We start from the raw sequence: 17,617 nt of genomic DNA, 5'->3' as shown, positions 1-17,617 counted from the left end.
CCATTGCACCTTTGGCTTCACCCTCACAACGTCACACACTGCCCTCTCAGGGGCACGCTGCGTAGCCTCACAGGCCTTCTGAAATCAGAGTGGCAGCTTTCTTAACCCTACAATTCTAGCATTCTGTACAATGACCCCAAGCCAGGATCATGGATCATCTGAGAAAACCTATAAGGAGGGAGCAAAATCAGCCCAAGAGAGAAGCCATAGGAGTTACAACCATGAGAAGTGCCATAGGAGTGGAGCTACTCAAGGCTTTTGGAACTCACAACTTGTCACAGATTACCTTAGATGCTTGGATGCTTAGATTGTCTTAGATGCTACAGAACTTAATTTTGCCCTGCTGGATTTCAGACTTGCTTTGGTCCCATTCCTTTGTATCCCTCTGTTTGTAACTTTTGGAATGAAAATATTTGTATTGTGCCATGGGATGTCAGAAGTGTTTAAATTTCATTTGTACAGCTAGGAGGTTCATTTGTTGCAGGTAAGAGTTTGCCTTACATCTCAGAGAAGACTTAGGACTTGGACTTTTCAGCAATGGTGAAAATGTTAGGACTTCAGCAACACTTAGACATGGACTAAGCTCCTTTTGCATAAAGGGAGGTGCATGTGTCTTTGGGGGATCAGAGGTAGAATATTATGGTTCTAATGTAATACAATGTTAATGCACTTAATACTGATTTTAAGGATTGCTAAACCTGTATTATAATGTTTAAAGTAAGATGATAAGAACAAACATGTCTTTGTATCTGGAAACCATTTAAAGAAATGTGTCTTGTTGTCAAGTTAACAAGAGGTAGATTATTATGACTGATACAACATGTCAAATTGAGAAGTTTAAAAGCTTAACTAAATAACTCAGCAGAGGGCCAGGGTTCTCACTTTGTAAACATCCTGAGCCTGTGCAAGAGGACGGCACCCAGACGGTATGAGTGCTACACCCAGCTGAGGGTGAGTAATGTGAACACAATATAAGGGAGGAAAAGAGGCTTGTTCTCCCCCCACTTTTGTTCTTGCTGCTTTTGCTGTATTTTGATGACCCGAATGCTGCCCCTGTGCCATGCCACCTGCCTTGGAGCCAGTTGATTATGGACTGAAATCTCCACAAACTGTAAGCTAAATAAACGTTCCTTCCTTAATTTTGGGCATTGAGTATTTTGTCTCATCACCAAGAGAAAAGTAACTTAGACATGATCAACCATTACTTCTTACAGTCCTTCTTGACCAGCAGAGAGGAATTGAAAGGAGTATGCAGCAACTACTGGGTTAATGTTCATCACTTGACAGATGGAAGGTCCAAAGGTCCAAGTCAGGTCTGTCTTTGTCTCCACAGAACATGTCATTGCTCTCCCCTAACTCAGAGATTTGACTGTAGGGAACCATGACCAAACACACCCATCAAAGAGCGTGTTCTCAAGCCAACTATTTGAAGGAAGCTCATTTCACTGCAGTAACACCTCCAGGAGAGTTAAAAAGTTTGAGTGCAAGATGTGGCAAAGGCTCATGTTCTGTTCTGTTCCTGGGCACTTTGTTACATGCTCTGAGATGCTGGGTTTCCTTTGTGATCACTTTTGGTCACTGATACATCTCCTGACTCATTACTGACATGCTCAGATTTTCTATTTCTTCTATTTCTGTTCAGTCTTGATAGCGTGTGCATTTCCAGGAATTTATCCATTTCTTTAAGGCTATCCAAATTGTTAATATGTAATTGTTCATTGTAATCTCTTATTATCCTTTCTATTTCTGTGATATCAGTTATGTTTTCTATTTAATTTATAGTTACTGTATTGAGTGGAATCTTTTCTTAGTCTAGCTAAACGTGTATTAGTTTATTTTTTTAAACAATTCTATTGATCTTTTCTGTTGTTTTTCTAGTTTCTTGCTCATTTATGTCTTCTCTGATCTTTATTATTTTCTTTCTTTTCCTAACTTTGAGGTTAGTGTGTTCTTTTTTCTGGTTTCTTGAGGTATAAAGTTAGGTTGTTTACTTGAGATCTTTCTGTTTCTCTTGACATTGACACTTATCTCTATAAACTTCCCTCTCAGAACTTTTTTTTGCTGTATCCTGTTACATTTGGTGTATTGTATTTCTAGTGTCATTCATCTCAAGATATTTTTTAATTTCTCTTTTGATTTCATATAAAAATTTCATTTGATGAAGTCTTGTGTATCTGTTTTTCTTTTGTCACTTTTTTGATGCCATACTTAGGAGTCTATTACTAAAATCAAAGTCATAAAAATTTGCTCCTATGTTTTCTTCAAAGAGTTTATAATTTTGGCTCCTACATTAAGATCTTTGATCTACTTTGAGTTAAGTTTTGTGTATGATAGAGGCAAAGGTCCAATTTCATTTTTTAAAAATTTTATTTAAGGAGAAAAAAGAAAAAAAACAGAAAAAGAGTACAAGTTATACATAATTTCAGAAAAAATAAACAGTAGGAAATCACTAGTTAATAGATTACATATTGTCGTCTTAGAAATTGTTGTTCAAGTTACAAAATTAAAGCATACATTAAATCCAGGCCGTTTGCACTGAGCTACACCCCTAGTCCTTTCTATGTTTTTATTTCAAGACAAGGTCTTACTAAGTTCCTCAGGTGGGAACTGAACACTTGCCTCAGCCTCCAGGAATGCTGAGATTATAGAAGTGTGCCACTGTGCCTAGATCTGATACTTCTTGATCGAGAGAATTCATATTTTTATGATCTCTTAAACATTGTATTTTTGTTGCATATATTTTAGTACATAGTGATTACATTCATCATGAGGAGCTGGAACATGTGCATAGCACATTTTAATTCTTTCTACATCCGCTTTCCCTCCTCTCCCTTCCACCTCCCTCCATCTCTTGGTCCTCTTTCCATTTGCAAAATAGCTGCCTCTCTGTTTCCTATTATCTTTTATTTTGCTCTTTATTTATATTTTGGGTTCCTTATATAAGAGAAAGCATGTAATATTTAAGCTTGTGTGATTTAGTTCACTTAACTTTAGGGTCTCTAAGTACATCCATTTTCCTACAAATGACTCAAGATTATCTTTCTTACAGCAGACCACTACTTCACTGTGTACAAATACTACATTGGCTTTATCCATTCATCTGTTGACAGACATAGAGCCTGCTTCCAGGATTTAGCTATTATGAGTTGTGCTGCTATAAATATGAATCTGCATGCATCACTGTAATACTACATGCTTAACTCTTTCAGCAGGAAACCTAAAAGGTGAACAGTTAGATCAAATAGAATATTTAATTTTAGTTTGTTGAAAAATGTGCATACTAATTTCCATTGTGAATGTACTAGTTTACAGCCCTACCAATGGTGTAGAAGAGGTCCTTATTCCCTGCAGTCATACTAGCATTTGTTAGTTATTATTTGATTTCTTGATGCTGACTGTTCTTTCTGGAGAGTGAAGCCATATTAGTGATGCACTTCATATTTCTTTGAAACTTTATAAAATAACATATTAAGAATAGTAGGATTCCTGGTACCAATAAAAATGAAAAAGAAAAAAATAGAAAGTTAGCTAATATTTTCTTAACAACTGTGCAGTGTATCTAGAAGTCTTCCCAAAGATTCATGTAGTCATAGGTGGGGCTTTCAGAGCTGGTTAGATCTAGGGTATGTGATACTGGGATTAAAGCTATGGTACTAAATTAGTCCAATGATTGAAATTAGCATAGTTCTGTGTGTGGCTGATGGAAGCCTGACCTGAGTGTGGCTGGCACCAATCAACTGGGTTACAGGCTGGATGAAACATAGAAGGAGGCTTGACAGTTGCTGCTGCTGCTGCTTGCTGCTGGCTGCCTTCTGCCTGCTACTCGATGAGCTGTTTCTCCTTTGTGATGCCACCTTGCCTCCTTGGAGCCTTGAACTGAAACCTTTACAAACTCTGAGCTGAAATAAACCATTCCTCCACAATAAACTTGTAGGTGTCAGGTATTTTGTCTCAGTCACAAGGTAAGTAAACAACAGCACAGATCAACCTCTAGTGATCTGTGACTGGACAGTCAGTCTGAAACACACTTAAGGTTAACATTCTTAAAATGCTTCAGTGATGCTTTAAGATCTAAATAGATGGTGAAGTTGTAGGTTTTGTGTGTATCAATTATCTACTGCTGTATACAAAATAATTCCAAAACTTAATTGTTTAAGAAAACAATAAACACGTATTATCTCATATAGTTTCTGTGGATAAAAAAATTCAAAAGAACAGGGCTACTTGAGTATGCTCATATAGTAAATAGTAGCTTATTTCTCTCAGGGTAAGTGATTCAAGAGAGAAAGTTGGGAGCTGCAGTGTTTTTTATAACCTAACCATGGAACCACCTACCATTCTTTTAAAATGTCCTATTACTTACATGGATCAGCCCCATTTGTTGTCTATGTGACTATGGGGGGTATGAATCCCAGAAAAAGAGTTCATCAAAGGCCATTTCAGAGATGGGTTATCATAGTGCATCGTATGGTTCTCAAGTGTTTATGACCTGTCATATGCAAAATGTATTTATCTCTGTCCAAATTCCCCCAAAACTTTCATCTTATCACAGTGTCAGCTCAAAGTCCAAAGTGTCATTACCTGAACCAACCTGTGCACAAATGAGACTCTCTGAGTTCAATAACTTTAATACACTTTACTCTTGATGTGAAAGCCTGTGACAAATAAGTTGTCTGCCTCCATCAAAAAACCAATATACAGTAGAAGCACAAGCATAAGATAACCACATCAAAAGAAAGATAGTAAGTGAGAGCCATTGGCCCATAACATTTTTGAAACTTAGCAGGTCCCTTGTTGATAGTCCCTTCATTGAGAGCCAGGCCCTGAGAATAATTCTGTGGTTCTTGGCTCCACCTTCTGTGCTTATGGTTTGCCCTCCAAAACAGTTTTTCTTTGCTGTGAAAACCTTCCTGCTTATAAAGTTTGGAGTTGAAAAGCCTCTTTATTTTGTATATTTTTTGTCTCATTTGTTCATGCTGGAAATGCTTTTGCTAATATTTTTCTGTTAAAACTGTGCCACTCTTATAAATATTATTGATGTTCATTACATTAGTTAAAAGCTATGCCCCTAACTCTTTTGTGATAAGTGTTCCTGTGTCTCAGGCTTCTGTTGAAACTGCTTGGGAACATCACCTTTTAACCTCATTAGAAGCTCCATTGTTTGTCTCAATAGTTTTCTGACATTGCCTTGATTTTTTTCTGAGGCCTTAACAAGAGACTTTACAGCCACATCATAGGCTTTATTTTTATATCATGCTTTCCTGTGAGAGTTCAGAATTTAATCTTTGCCTAGAGCCTTTTGTAAATTTTAGTGTCATTTGACATCTAGAGAGATTAGAAATGCTCAAATCCAGGAATTCTTGGATCTTTTACTTTTGATGAATAGCTCTGCTTTAGCTTATTTTTCTCCCCTCAACCATATTTTATAGCAAAACTAAGCCAGGAAGTACCTTCAATGTTCTGCCTGGAAATCTTTTAAAATAAGAGTCTCCAGTTCAATAAGTAAATTTTATTTTTTTCTGCATTATCATAGGCAATAGCCCTACTACATTTTTAACATTATATGACTAAGATCCCCTTTTCTGTCATGCCCAGTAACACTTTCCTCACTTTCCATTAACCCCTCAAGGGCAGCAACCTTAAAGAATATCACACTTCTGCTGTCTCTCTCAAGATCTTTCATTCTTTACACAACTATCTTTCAAATCCTGGTTCCTACACACTATTCAAATCCAAAGTTTTGATTCACATTTTATATTTTTGTTATAGTATTTCCAGCCACAAAAATCCAGGTATTAATTAATGCTATATTAGTTACTACTGATTCATGACAAGTTACTTCAAAAATATAACTATGAAGAAACAGTAAGTTTTAGGAATTAAAATTTTAAAAATTAAAAATATTCTATGCTCTTCTTTGGGTCAGAAATATGGAAACACTGTAAACTTAGTGGCTTTGGCATAGAATCTTTCATAATGTTTTAGTTAAGACATTGGCCAGAGATTCAGCCATTTGAAGACATAATTGGGACTCGCAAACCCATTTGTACATGACCCTCTCCTATGGCTGGCAAAATGGTGTTGGTTGTTGGGGCAAGGATTTTAGTTGCCTGCCACATAATGCATTTCATAGGCTTCCTGAGTGCCTTCATTGCCACTGGCTTCACTCAGAGTCAGTCAGGGATCCAAGAGAGAAAAGTGTGAACTAAATGACTTTTGTCAGCTGATCTCAGAAATCACATACCATCACATAGTTACACAGACTAACTTGATACAGTTTGAGAGGTATAATACACAAAGTCACAAGCAGCTGGAGGTAAAAGTTGGAGAGAAATATTGGAGATGTATATTTGATTCAGGTACTTACATATCTTTATTCTGATACATCATTACTTTTTCCAACAAAAAATTATTGAGTACTTATCATGCAAGATATTCTTAGTGATAAATAAATACTGATTTCCAACACCTTTCAAACCCTTACTGTAATGAATCCTAATTGCTCCTTAAGAGTTAGACAGTGAAATACATAAACTCTACCTTAGTTGATGATAAATTTTATGAAGGAAACCACACCAGGACAGAAAAGTTCAGATTGAAATAGTAAGATGAAGACTATACTTTATACAGCATCATTAGAGAAACCTTCATGGAGAATGTAACGTTTGATCAGAGATCTGAAGGCAGAGCGGGCAGTGTTTTCTAGTACAAAGAGATAAAATGTGCAGTCGCTTGAGGTGACAACATCTTTGGGAGGTTCGAGGGACAGCAGAAGAGCCTGAGGGGCTGGGGCAGAGTGAGCAAGTGCAAGAGTGTTGGTGACAAGGTGGCACTAGAGGAGGGGCTGGGTAAACCACCAGAAGAACTATGGCTTTTATGCTGAGTGATTTGTAAAACCAGTGGAGGGTTGTGAGCAAAGAGGTGATGCGATAGGGCTTAAGTTTTAAGAGGATCACTCTAGCTGCTGTGTTGAGAAGAGTGTAAGGGACAAAAAAGACAGGGGTCCAGTAATTAGGCTGTGGAAATGGTGAAGTAGAGGTTGTAGGGGCATGGACTAGGAATATGACAGAGTGGTAATGTTGTCAGATTATATTTCAAAGGAAGAACCAATAGGATTTTCTTATAAATTGGATATGGAATCTGTATGTTTGTCCAGACCAAAACCTTGGTATTATCCAAGATATTGCCACCAGAAGTGCCTTTACACATTACGTGTCCTTGTCCTGGAGAGTTCTTCCTTTCAGATATAATTCCTTTTGTGCCCTCAGATCTTTGATCAAATGTTACCCATCCCAACAAAGGTGCCCTACTACATAAAGAATAAGCCTCCATCATAGACAAAGACTCTCACCCCCACTACTTTGCTTTGATTTTCCTTCATAACACTATTATCAACGGCAATAGAGTTCATGTGTTTCATTTTTGTACATATCCTAATTAAGAATTAGGATTCAGCAAAATAGGAGTTTTAGAGGCTTTGAAAAATAGCATTTATTTATTATTAAGAACAACATTAATGGTATGTTCTAATTACCCTGTCAAAAAGCATAATGGTATACTGCAATAAAAATACATAAATACATGAATCAAATATGTATATTTAAGAAAAGAAAATCAGTCAACTATAATGTTGAGGTTTGGACCTTAGCACAGAGAATAAAGAAGTTGGCTTTTGTTAACATGAGAAAAGAAACAATAGGAGGAATTAAGGGATGTAAATTAAGATTATTATTTGTTGGACACCTTTAGTGTGTGACATTAGTTATCCACATGTAATGTTGACTAGGTAATTGGGATACAGTCATCTGAAATGTGCAAGGTTGAGGTGCAAGGTTTAAATTCTTATTGCTACAATGCTAAGAGATTAGGCAAAAGAAAAAGAGCCAGCAAAGGTAGTTTATAAGTAGTGCAATCAGGGTGGTAGGAGGAAAAGTAAGTTTCCATAGTGTTCTGGAAACAAAAGGAAGGAAAGCAGGAGTCATGAGTATTCCGCTAATTTATAGTGTTCCGCTGACAAATTAGGTGTAGTGAGGTCTGAGAGTGCACCACTTTCTTTGCCTACCAAATTAGAATTTAAATAAACAAATTTAAGTGGTGTATTGATTTTTGCAATATATACATGAGTATTTTTATATTTAGTTTAAATTCTTTGCATGGTTAAAAATAAATTATCTATATTCCCAGACATTCAGTTATTTATAAATATATCTTCAGCCTATTTGGTGAACCTATATCATATGCTTCTTATTGTTAGCTAATGTGTTCTTTCTCAGCAGTAAACCCAGCCCACCCATCACTGCCCAATTTATAATATTCTACAAAAGAAAATAACAGTCAACTCAAGTGCACCATCAGGAAATGAATCAGCAGAATACCATCTGTAGGAAACCAGTCTGAGGATATGGCCAAGAAAACTAAAGGCATCTTTTTCGCTGAAATATTTGGCATATTAAATTACTAACCTTATGCGTGTTTTGGAAGGAATTGCCTGTAACAGGTAGACACAACACAGAGATTACATGCCTATTATGAATTAATGCCTGGAGTGAATGTAGTAGAAAAAACACTAACCTGGCTTTCTATCATCTTTCACTTAGAATGTGAGCCATGTGACTTATGTCAATTATAAACACTATTACTATAATCTATAAAGATTTGATTTTTTTTTTTTTTGTCTTTTCCCTTTTTATCGGTATTGGGGATCAAACTCAAAACTGCCTGCTTGCAAGGCAGGTGCTTACGTGGCTGAGCTAAATCCCTAGCCCCTAAAGATTTGATTTTAAAACATTACTTCAAATTGAAATATTCACAAGAGTTTTGTTCTTCAGAAGAAACATAATAGAGGCATCAATCAAACAAGACATTCAGCCATAAACATAGCCATCCAACCTTTAAGAACTACAGCAGATTGTTACCAGCTTATCTGTCTATCCTAGGACAGCCTGGCTGTGCTAGCCACTGTTGTTGTAGAGAATGGTTTTTTTTTTTAATTCTTCATATAATCTACAGATGTATTTATGACCCAAGTCAGAATTTCAGTTATAATAAATGCTATAATTAGACATCACTTTAGATTTTGAACTGTAATTTTTATACTTAAAATTATCAACCCAGTTCACCAGACCTGGTATCAAGGGCCCTGGGCCTTTTCTAAAGGGACTCAAAAGACTGTTCACAGGCAATTCAAGAGAGTCTAGGGAAGACTATGATCAGGGCTGCTCTTGAGGTTCTTTCCGTCTTCTGTATGGGGTGGAAGTAGAATGTGCACATTGGATAGGGAGGAGTATGTCAAAGTATCCATGAGCAAATCACTCAAATGAAAGGACAAAGCTCATAATTCAGAGACAGTGAAGTGTGTCCATTCAAAGGATCTGATAAGGAAATACAGGTAGGTCAAGGATGCTCAAGGGTCTTCTAGAAAGTCTGCAATAGAAAGTCTTGAAGTTTTTTCTCAAACATCTGCATTCTGTGGCCCCACCCTACATTTAGTGAACAGAATCCCTGTGAACAAGACTTGTTTCTACGTTTTACAGCTGTTCGTTAGGTGATTTTTTTTTTTTTTTTTTTTTTGCAGCTAAAGTATGAGAACCATGGAAACCATACTGTGGTTCTCTTGAAAGAGAAATGAGACAACGAAAGAAATCTTGGCTGGGTCAGGTGAGGCTGGACATCTGCCACCACATACCAGAGTCAGGACAGGGGACCACTAGAATGTTTCATTTCAATTTTCATATGCTATGCAGAATCTATATGCTTTCATGATGAATGTGAAATAGTCTAGGAATGTTTTCCAAACAGCTTTTGAAAGCAGAAAGCAGGAATACAAAGATGATATTTTATAGCAACATTTCAAGGGAGGATAAAAGTATATTTCACAACATTCTTAATATAACCCCTACTCTGTTTTTTAATCTGCAACAAGATGACTTTGCAATGAAATGGGCTTGATAGCATGTAAGAGAGCCACTCAAATGGATCAGCATGAGTGTCTTAGTCACCTTCCTTATCACTGAGACAAAATACCCAACACTCACAACTTAAAGGACAAGAGGTTTATGGTTTACTATGGCTCACATTTTAGAAGTTTCACTCATGTTCAGCAGTTCAAACATAGAAACAGTGTGGTAGATGGGTCTGGGTGAAGGAAAGCTGCTCACCTCATGGTGGCCAGAAATTAGAACATATGAAAGGAGGAATCAGGAAAAGAGAGGTACCCTTCCAAGTCATGACTCCAGTGCTTCTGATCAGACCTCACCTCCTAAACAGCAAGTTACTTATAGCACCCCATAATCCAGTCACCTTTCAAAAACCCAACCAATGAATCCATGAGTCTCTTTTTATAATTTTACTATTACATGTTTGCAGTAATAATGATTATATTCATTCTGAAGAGTTGGTACATGTACAGAACATACCTTCATTGTTCTTATGCTCTTCTCTCTCTCTTCCTTCCCAGCTGTACTTTCCCCCCCAGGCTTGCTCTCCAAACTTCTTTTTTCCTCTTTACTCCTATTATCTATCTTTAATTTTAATCTTTGTTTATATTTTGGGTTTCTCAGACAGAGAAACCATGCAATATTTAAGCTTGCATATCATTTATTTCACGTAATTTCAAGGTCTCAAGGTGCATTCCTTTTCCTATAAATGACAAGTTTATCCTTCTTTTGGCAGAATACTCTATTTATATAAATACCACACTTTATTTATTCATTCATCTACTGGTAGGCATATAGGCTTCCAAGATTTCACTGTTGAGAACTGTGCTGCTATAAACATGTGTATGTATGTATCACTGTAATATGGTGTCTTGAACTCTTTTGGGAGGCCACATAAGAGAGGAACAGCTGGATCGAATGGAATTACTTGTTTTAGTTTTTTTAGGAACTTCCATACTGATTTCCATAGTAGATGTACTAGTTTACATTCCCATAAGCAATATAGAAGGGTCCCTTTTCCCAGCAGCCTGACAAATTTGTTGCTGTCTGGCACTCATTGACTAATGCTGTTTTTTTATGTCTCATTGGTCCAGCTTTGTTAGTTTATATATATCTGGGAATCTATCCATTTATTCTGAATTCTTCAGTGTATTAGAATGTATGTTCTCAAAGTAGTTACTAATAATCTAGACTTCAGAGGCTGGGGATTTAGCTCTGTGGCATAAGTGTCTGCCTTGCAAGCAGGCAGTCATGAGTTCGATCCCTGGTACTGATGAAAATGAAAAAAAAAATCTTCTGGATTTCAGCAGTGTCTTTTGTGATTTCACCTTTTTCATTTCTAATTGCATTGATTTGAATCTTTTCTTTCCTTTTTTTTGTTAAAATTGACTAGAGTTTGTCTGTTTTGCTTATTCTTTCAAAGAACTAGCTCTTCAATTCATTGATTCTTTGAATTCTTTCTTTTTTCTTTTTTTTTTTTGCATTTTTAAAAAAATTTTATTTAAGGAGAAAAGAAAAAAAAAGCAGAGAAAGGGTACAAGTTATACAGATTTGCAGAAAAAAAATGAACAGTAGGAAATCACTAGTTAATGGATTACACACTGTCATCTTAGAAATAATTGTTCAAGTCACAAAATTAAAGCTTGTAAAGTGAATTCTTTCTTTCAGTTTGAATTTCATTGGTTCTCTTTCTTTATAATTTTCTTCTTTGTATTACCTTTGGCCTTGGATTATTCTTGTTTTTCTAGGTTATTTATTTGGACTCACTCTTTTTTCTGCTGTGGTCATTCACAGTTATAAGCTTCCCTCTTGAGGCTGTTTTCATTGTGTCCCATAGAGTCTGGTATGCTGTACTAGCATTATAATTTGATTCCAGGAACTAATTTCTTCCTTAATTTTTTCTGTGACCCACTAATGATTCAAAGATACATTATTCAATTGCATAATTTCTGTGGTTTCTTTTGTCAATGCTTTCTTTTTTCATGCCACTATAATCTGATAATATTCAAGGGATAATTTTGATTCTTTTGCACTTATTTAAACCTGCTTTATGAACTAGGAAGTAGTCTATTTTGGAGAAAGTCTCTGGTGTTGCTGAGAATGTGTATTCTACTATTGGGTGGAACACTCTAATAAATATGTATTAAGTTCATTTGATTTGGCTCAACTTATATTTCCTTGCTTTCTTTTTTTAAAATTTTATTTAAAGACTAAACAAAACAGAAAATGGAAATAATACACACTTTCAGAGAAAAAAATAAACAGTAAGAAATCACTAGTTGATGTTTACATATTGTTGTTTTACAAATAGTTGTTCAAGATACAAAAATGGAACATGTAAAGTAGGAATTCAAACAGCGAGACCGCAAACAGTTCTGTTCAACTGTCCAACAAAACTTAGTAACCTGGTTGTCAATCTTATACACTTAAACATACATGCAGTTATCCATACCTTCATTTATGTTTAGATTAAACAAATTAAAGCAGGTTAAAATCATTCTGAACAAAGAATAATAGTATTGCTGGATTTCACATCATGATACTCTGTGATCAGCACTGGGTACTGTAGTGTCTTTTTTAAAAATTTAATTTAAAGAAAGATTAAAACAGAAAATGGGTAGAAATAATACATAATTTCAAAGAAAAAAATAAATAGTAAGAAATCACTAGTTGATTACAGATTATCTTCTTACAAATAGTTATTCAAGATACTAAAGTGGAGCATATAAAGTGGGGATTCAAACAGTGAGAATGCAAACAGTTCTGTTCAACTATCCAACAAAAACTTAGAAATATGGTTATCAACCCTATATGCTTAAATATATATGTTGTATGTTTAAGCATAGAGCAAAGGTTTCACATTATGACACTCCAGCATCAGAACTGGGTATTTTAGTGTCTCTTTTTCTTCAAAGTATCTGTTCATTTCATTATATGTCATAAGATCAGTTCTCATAAACTGTTTATAGATTCTACCCATGCATGAGTCTTAACATGTATTTTCACCCTTTCTATATTAGAGGGAGAAGCAAAACAAAGCAAGGAAAAACAAAACATATGCCTATAAATACATGAAACAGAATAAACATATAAGAAAGACTGTTGCACAAAGAGTTCTACCATGGTTCCTGAGTTGTCTCTTGTTTTGTCCAATCCAATGACTATATCATCAGACATAGTATAATTGAATATATCAGTACATAACAGTATTAATAAAAACAACTTTGTATATAGTATAGAATTTCAAAAACCAGCAGTTATCAAACTAGAATGTGTATCGTAGAGTCTTGTCATCTTTAGTGTAGTTGCCTATACTCTCAGACTTGATAGTATCAATCATATCAGTTTTGAATAAAATCTTCTCTGCCTCATTTCTGTTATGCTCTTTTTTTGCCACCAGTTGTCTGCTTATCTTCTTCATTCTGTTTACTGCTCCATTCATTGAGGCCTCTCTGCCACTATTCCTGGACTCCTAGTACTTTTCTCTTTCTAGAATGCCCTGCAGTATTCTCTGTAGAGTTGGATTGGTGGTTGTGAATTTCAAAGTTCCTCTTTGTTTTGGAAGCATCTTGTTTCTCCATTAATTTCTAGAGACAGTTTAGCAGGGTATATCAGTCTGGGATGGAGGTTATTTTCTTTCAGGGCTTGGAATATTTCACTCCAGTTTCTTCTTGATTTGAAGGCTTGTGTCGAGAAGTCTGCTGTTATTCTGATGGGCCTTCCTCTATAGGTGATCTGTTTCTTGTCTCTAACAGCTTTTAATATTCTGTTCTTATATTGAATTTCTGGTATCTTGATTATTATATGCCTGGGTGTAGCTCTGTTTTGGTTGTAGATGGCTGGAGTTCTGTATGCCTCATATATCAGAATGTCATTTCCTTTTCCTATGTTTGGGAAGTTTTCCTTAATTATTTCTGTGAATAATCTTTGTATTTCCTTTGTTTGTACCCCAGCTTCTTCATTCACATTCTTATTCTCAAGTTATAGATCCTTTTGTTGTCTTCTAGCTTTTGTATTGTTACTGCTTGTTTCCTTGTTATTTTTAAAAGTTTTCCCTTTCATACTCCCACATTGCAAAATTATCCTCCAGTTTGGATAATCTATCCTTAGTTTCTTTCAAGCTGATTTGCCATCTTTCCATAGAGTTTTTAATTTCCTGGTGATCTCTTTGAATCTGCTTCATGTATGCTATATTTTTTTATATTCTTTTTTTTTTATATATTCTTGTTTGAGTTCCTCCCTTCTTTCGTCTGTGTCTGCTTGAGGGGTGCTTAGTGTCTCTTTTATTAATCTTATATCTTGCTTTATTTGGCTAAATATTTCACTTTTGAACTCATCTGTGAGGTCCTGAATATATCTCTTTATGTCCACTGGCACTGTGTCTGATATTGCATGTTTGCTGTTCTCATTGTCCTTTGTATTTACCTATCCTGGGTTAGTGTTCTCAGGGTTGGGACCTGGGGACTTTTTGTTGTTGCTTCCTTTTCCCATCTTTTTTGCTCCTTCCAGGAGGCCTCAGTTTCTTTCTTTGTTGGTAACAATTCTTCTGAAGCACGCTGGCTGGGTGCCCCTTCTCACTGCCATCTGCTAGTGAGTTGCAGGCAAGGACAGCATATGCTGGCCCCTCCCCTATGGATTAGTCAAGCTGCTGTGGTCTGCACTGTGTTACTTTGTGCTACCTCCCCTTTGGATCAGTCAAACTTCTGAGGCTTCACTGGGTTAGTGTGCTAGTGTGCACCGCTGCTGTAGGGACTTGATTTCTGATAACCTATTGGGTCTCAGCCAGGTCATGTGACCCAGGCCTAACTCACTCCACCAATCCTGTTCAGGAAGGGAACAATTGACTAAAGTCACTGCTCCCCCTTGTACTTGCCAGTCCTGCCTGGTCCCAGAATGTTGTCCATCAGAGCCCCCTATTTATGGAATGGCTCCAGTCCCATCACTCACCACAGGTTAGGGTAGGCACCCTGCCAACTCAGCTCTCTGTTCAGCTCGCTGACCCCCAAACTCAATGTAATTGTGCCTCCAGTGAGTCAAAGTGCCAGGACCTCAGACAGCTTGGCAAGTTGCTACGGGACCTTGACAAGTCACAGCAAGACCTCAGCAAGTTGCAGTGGGACCTCAGATGGTTGGCAAGTTGCCTTAATTTCTTCTTGGAATGAGAGAATTCATCTCCCTCTCTTTGAGGTTCTCCACTCTGTATTCTGTTGAATTCTAAGTTGACTATCTCAGGGAGCCCCTGTAGTCAGTTGTTATCTATCTGCCACCTTTGTTCCTCACCCTTTCTTTCTTTTTTGCTTAGTTAATCTGGGTATTTGTGACAGAAAGGTATTAAGGTTCACCATTTTAATTGTGTTGGTGTTCATCTGATTTTTAAAAATATCTAGTAGTGTTTGTTTTACAAAAGTGAGCATCATGCTAGTGTTTGGTGCATATATGTTTAAAAGTGTTGTTTCTTTCTGTTAAATTGTTCCCTTAACCAATATGCAGTGACCTTCTTTGACAGTTTCATCAGTTTTGACTTGAAATCTCACTTCTTTGAAATTAGGTTAGTTACTCCTGCTGTTTTCCAGGTTCCTGTTGTACAGAATATTGTTTTTTATCTTTGGTTTTTAATCTGAATATTTCTTTTTAAACTAAATTTGTTTCATTTACATTGCATATCATTAGGTTTTGTGTCCTGATTCACCCTGCCAATCTGTGTATTTTGATTGGGGAACCTCATGCACACTGATGGTTATTACTGAAAGTATTGACTTATTCCTATCATTGCATTATTTTCTTGTTGCTGATTTCCTTTTTTTTTTTTAACTCTTGCCCCTTTCTAGTTAACTTCTTACCATGTATCTTGGTTATTTTTCTCTCATTGCTGAGACAAAGTACTTGGCATTCAAAATGAAGACAGGAAAGGTTTATTTAGCTTACAGTTTTTGGTGGTTTCAGTCCATACTTAGCTGGCTCTAAGGCAAGGTGGTATGGCTAAGGGGCAACCATCCATGTTGGCCACAAGAGACAAGAGTCAAAACAGCTAAAGAGAAAAGCCTGTCTCCTTTTCTCCCTTACACTGTATGCTGGCTACCAGCCCCTGGAGGGTGCAGCACTAATGCTGTCAATCCCAACTCTAGACAGTGAACCATTCACAAATGCTAGACTCAGTTACCTCAAAAGGCTCACCTCCATGACCACATGAGGCTTGGGAGGGACATTTAAACACAAACAATAACATTCCACCCCTGGGCCCCCAAAGACTCATGCACATCCTTTATTCAAAAGACATTTAGTCCATCTCCAAGAGCTGCCAAATAACAGTTTCAGCACTGCTGAAAAGTTCAAGTCCCAAGTCACCTCTGAGATCTAAGGCAAACTCTTAGCTGTAACCTCCTGCACAAATGAAAACAAAGTTAAATACTTCTAATGTTCAATGGCACAAGACAGACCTTATCATTCTAAAGGGTACAAAAGGAGAATACAAAGAAATGAGACCAAAGGAAGTTCAAAATCTAGCAGGGCGAACATTTAAGTCATGGAGTCCTACATTCAGCATCTGAAACAATCTGGTTGTGAGCTCCAAATAGCTTGAGTGACTCTACCCCCATGGAACTTCTGATGGGCATACCTTTCACGACTTCTCTATTGGACTGGCTTTGCTCCTTTTTGTAGGATTCCTTTGACAACCTACACTCATAACTTTTCCAAACTTTTGAGTTGTCCACTGCACCTTTGGCTTCACCCACACAGCTTCACTCACTGTCCACTCAGGGGCACACTGCCCAGCATCCCAGGCCTTTGGGAGTCAGGGTGGAAACATTTTTAAACCCAGAACTCATGCATTCTGTATGCAGCTAAAGCCAGCACCATGTGGATGATGCAAAGGTCTGCTGCCAGCTGGAGCAGTAGCCAGACTTTCCTCTCGCTTAGTTGCAAGGTTGAGTACCTGAATCATTGAGAATTCTAAACCCGATTGTGAGGAACAAGTTCTCTATGCCCCCACCACACCAGATTTGGTGTGGCCTTCAACATTTTGGATACTCCTGTGACTCCATTGCCATTCTGGAACATGGTACCCTGTGGCTTTCTCCTCAAAGCAAAGTCTTTCACTTCTACCATGTTGAGGCTGCAAAGGGTGGAGACTCATTGTTTCCTGTGATGCTCCAGGCCATCTATTCTTTTTTTATTTCTTTTATTTCTTTTTGTTCTTTTTTAACAATCAAGATCTCAGCTCTATCTTTACAGTCCACAGATTTGTTGGAGTCTCCTTTCTGGCCAAACTCACAAATTTTAAATCATCCTGCTGGGCTCTTGATTCACAACATAAATATGGTTAAAAGCCTTCAACAATAGCCATGCCACCATCTAAACATTTGACTGCCTTGAAATTTCTTTTGCCAGATTAATTAGTCCACCATCCTTTACCTCAGTCTCAGGCAAAATCTCTGAACAGGAGAAAAATGCAGACAAACTTTCTGCCTTTCCATAACACACATCATCTGGAGTCCAACAACCAGTGAAGTCCTTTCCAGCAGAAACCTCCTGAGCCTGGCCTTTACTTGCAAGATTTCTATCAGCTTTCTGGTCTTCTAAGCTCTGACCAGAATCTCCCATACTGCACAACCTAAAATGTTCTAGGGCTACTTCTTTAGGTGACGTCTCTGAACCTTTCCAAACTTTTCCTACAAGCCATT

The 17,617-nt window shown here is 37.0% G+C and overlaps 1 long non-coding RNA gene across 2 annotated transcripts in view; it reads left to right on the top strand.

Moving 5' to 3' along the window:
* The first annotated feature begins 932 nt into the window (after positions 1-932).
* Positions 933-17,617, top strand: part of LOC134474063 (uncharacterized) — a 29,277-nt gene continuing 12,592 nt past the window's right edge. For both annotated transcript variants that reach the window (XR_010044651.1, XR_010044650.1), the window contains exons 1-3: positions 933-1,111; positions 1,215-1,313; positions 9,575-9,657. This is a non-coding gene — a long non-coding RNA (uncharacterized LOC134474063). The remainder of the gene's footprint in view (positions 1,112-1,214; positions 1,314-9,574; positions 9,658-17,617) is intronic.

Source organism: Cavia porcellus, unplaced genomic scaffold, assembly GCF_034190915.1.
Source record: "Cavia porcellus strain 051 isolate PalLab524CR breed Dunkin Hartley unplaced genomic scaffold, mCavPor4.1 scaffold_30, whole genome shotgun sequence".
NCBI lineage: Eukaryota > Metazoa > Chordata > Mammalia > Rodentia > Caviidae > Cavia > Cavia porcellus.
The sequence above is the reverse complement of the archived record's forward strand: the minus strand, read 5'-3'. Positions and strand labels throughout refer to the sequence as shown.